Here is a 4,070-nt window from a genome sequence, read left to right as displayed (position 1 = left end):
CCAATGTCAAATTGATGTTAAATACTGACATTTATTCATCAAGGTATGGCAACCAAAATCCAACGTCTGATAGCTGTCATAATGGTAACGTCCACACACCGTCAAGCTTTAACATCAATAGATGTTGATATTTGGTTGATTTTAGGTTGCATTGGAAAGTGACCAAAATCCAATGTTGAGTCGACATCTGAAACCAACGTCAAATTGATGTTAAATACTGACATTTATTCATCAATGTATAGCAACCAAACTCCAATGTCTGATAGACGTCATAATGGTAACGTCCACACAACATCAAGCTGCAACATCATTAGTTGTTGATATTTGGTTGATTTTAGGTTGTGTTGGAAAGTGACCAAAATCCAATATTGAGTCGACATCTTAAACCAACGTCAAATTGATGTTAAATACTGACATTTATTCGTCAAGGTATGGGAACCAAAATCCAACGTCTGAAAGCTGTCATAATAGTAACGTTCACACAATGTCAAGCTGTTACATCATCAGACGTTGATATTTGGTTGATTTTAAGTTGCCTTGGAGATTGACCAAAATCCAACGTCTGTCTGACGTTAGACACTGACTTCGGTCTGACGTTGGGTTCTGGCGTCAACCCGATTTTAATTTTCACCCAAAATGCAATGTCCCCCGACGTTAGGGTACAACGTCAACAACGTCAATCTGACATCATGCTGACATCCTGTGCATGGTGGAACAGTTCTCATATTACACTTATTTTGCAGTAAAAAATGCTGGGTTCCACACAATTCCTTCATGTTTTCCAAACACAAATCAATTAAGTTAACTTAATTGTTTTTTTTTTTACAAATTTAAGTGAACTGAACATACAACAATTAAGTTGTCCCCTCATTTTAAATAAGTCATCTGAACAAGCAGCAAAAATGAAGTAAACAGTGGAAATGACGTTGTTAAGAGACATCAGATTACACAGGAGTACAACAGGTGTAACGCAGAGCTCAAATCCCTCTCCTTTAGTCCTGATCTTCAGTCTGTTCACGGGATCAGCTAATCCAGCGATAGCAATGCTGAGCCAAATCACACCCAGATTTCTGGGTCAACACACAACAGGTGACGCTAAATGAGCTTTTCCGTAGGTCTCTCTATCGTTCCAGATATATAACCTTACAATGAGACAGATAGATGAATGCTGTGTTAAATGTTTCAGTCAGAAATGAACAGTGGCTTGAGTCAAAAATGCAACCAAATAATCAAAATGTTTCAAAAATATAGACTTTTTACAATTTGCTGCACATTATTTTAAAGAAAATTATTGTTGATGGTATTTTTAAATACAGATGAATCAGAATTATTAGCCCCCCCTGTTTATTTGTTTCCCCAATTTCTGTTTAACAGAGAGAAGATTTCTTCAACACATTTCTAAACATAATAGTTTTATTAACTTATTTCTAATAACTGATTTATTTTATCTTTGCTATGATGACAGTACATAATATTATACTACATATTATTCAAGACACTTCAATACAGCTTAAAGTGACGTTTAAAAGCTAGGTTAATTTGGCAAGCTAGAGTAATTAGCCAAGTCAATTTTATATTGATGGTTTGTTCTGTAGACAGTCGAAAACAAATATAGCTTAAAGGGGGCTAATAATTTTGACCTTAAAATGTTTTTTTTTTTTAAATTTCAACTGCTTTTATTCTAGCCGAAATAAAACAAATAAGACTTTCTCCAGAAGAAAAATATTATAGGAAATACTGTGAAAATTTCCTTGCTCTGTTAAACATCATTTGGGAAATATTTGAAAAAGAAAATAAATTCACAGGAGGGCTCATAATTCTGACTTCAACTGTGGGTATATAAAATGCTATATATAAAAATATAGCTTCATCCTCAAAATCATCCATATTGTACAATATTTTATCTCTTAATATCCAAAATGAACCAACTTTGGATCACTTCAGAGTTGCTTTTTTATTTTTAGTTTATTTAAGCTTGCTTTTGTTTTGCTTATTTTGTACTGTTTTAGTATTTAGTACTTTTATAAAATTAATTTATGTGTTTAATATCTTCTTTTGTAGTGCTTTGGATTTTAGGAAAAACACATAACAAATAAAATGCATTATTATTATTATTATTCATTTACCACCATCCCTTCCTACAGTGCTTCTCACCACATATCCTGTTTTTTTTGCATAATTAAAATTAAATCACCACAGAATTTTACTTTATCCACCAATTGCTTCCCTTCATGTAATTTCAAACATTTATGAGCATCTATCTCCTGTTTTTTTTTAACTCAGAAGATTTTTTAAAGAATGTTTTGAAGAACATGTCGGCATTAACATTTGTAGTAGAAAAAAATACTATGGAAGTCAACAGCACACTGTAAAAATATCTGTAATTTGATAACTTTTAGTATTTTGTGATTTGTTTTTAGTATTATTATTAATTTATTCATGATTTTTAACTGCATTGTGGGACATTCAGCTTTTCTCCAACAACTTTTGATGTTAAAAAGTAAAAAAATAGTTACTTTTATTTACAATTTTAATAGTTTAAAGTGATGTATTGTCTGGCTTGGTGTTGTAAATTACAATCAAAAACCTGGTAATAAACTAAAAGTACTTTTTAGACTTATTTCTCTATATAGTAGGGTTGTCACGATATTGGAATTCGATACCGCTGGGGGAGAAGGGGGGGAGTTAGGACGATTATAAAGGCCCATGCATTTTGGGGCCCCCAGAGACATTATTAGGGGCCCTCGTCCGTGACTCAGCCTCCTCCCGCACTTCACTTTCATCCGCAACACAATCTCCTTCTACACCCCCCCCCCCCCCTCTTCACTTTCGTACAACCTCCTCGACACCCCCCTCTTCTGTAAAAATATTTTGGGGGCTTCCAGAGATAATATTTAGGGCCCTTGTCTGTGTCTCCGCCTCCCCCCGCTCTTCACTTTCGTCTGCGAACCTCCCTCCTTCACTTTCATCCACAACACAACCTCCTCCTATACTGACACCCCCACCCCCGCTCTTCACTTTCATATGCGACCCCCCCCCCTTCACTTTCGTCCATGACACAACTTTCTCCTACAATGACCCCCCAACCCCCTTCACTTTCATCCGCACCACACAACCTCCTTTGACACCCCCCACCCCACCCCACTCTTGACACCTCCACCCCTTCCATGAAAGCATTTTGAGGGCCCCCAAAGATTTATTAGGGGTGCTTGTCCGTGACTCCCCCCCCCCCCCCTTCACTTTCGTCCGTGACACAACCATAAACAGACCAGCTGATGGTCACAGCTTTAAAACACTCCAGTGTCCAGTGTACACTGTCAGTAAACAGCGGTGAGTTCGGTGAACTAATGATCTTCATGGCCAATCACAGTCATTTCTGTTGAGCACGTGAGCACGCTCAAATGTCAGCATGCTTAAATGTTAGCAGGAAATGGAAGTTTTTTTAAATTTCAGTACCGGTTGATACCGAATTCCAGTATCATGACAACCCTACTATATAGTATACAATATATTGTTTCAAACTGCTAAAAGTTTAGCAATAGTCACTTTATAAAACTGTAGAGTTGAATTTTCAACTGTAAAAGTCAACAGAGCAGAGATAAGCATCCCATAATGCAATTCATAAACCTGTTAATTAATGGATATTTTACAGTGCAGAACATTCGTTGTGTTCAACAAGAGGATCCAAAATCATTTAGGCTTTAAACAAGTGGAAAGCAAGTAAACAATGCCAGATTTTGTAAATGTTTGAGTGTAAACTGTACCTTAAAGTACATTTGTTTACATTGTGAGTTTCTGATTTATCAAAAAAGGCAACTCAAACCCACTGAGTGTAACCACAGATACAGGGACACTAGAGCGTTTAAAAGTCATGAAGATCAGTCGATTCATCCGCGGATCACACGTATGTCAGCTTATGAACAAACCAGCTGATCTTCGTGGCTTTAAAACACTCCCGTGTCCCTGTATCTGTGGTTACTCAATAAACAGCGGTGCGTTTGGTGAACTGATGACCTTCACGACCAATCATTTCTGTCTAATAATGTGCTCAACAGCGCTCAAATGTTAGC

The sequence above is a fragment of the Danio aesculapii genome, chromosome 1 (genome assembly GCF_903798145.1).
Source record: "Danio aesculapii chromosome 1, fDanAes4.1, whole genome shotgun sequence".
Taxonomy (NCBI): domain Eukaryota; kingdom Metazoa; phylum Chordata; class Actinopteri; order Cypriniformes; family Danionidae; genus Danio; species Danio aesculapii.
This window is presented reverse-complemented; position numbering follows the sequence as displayed.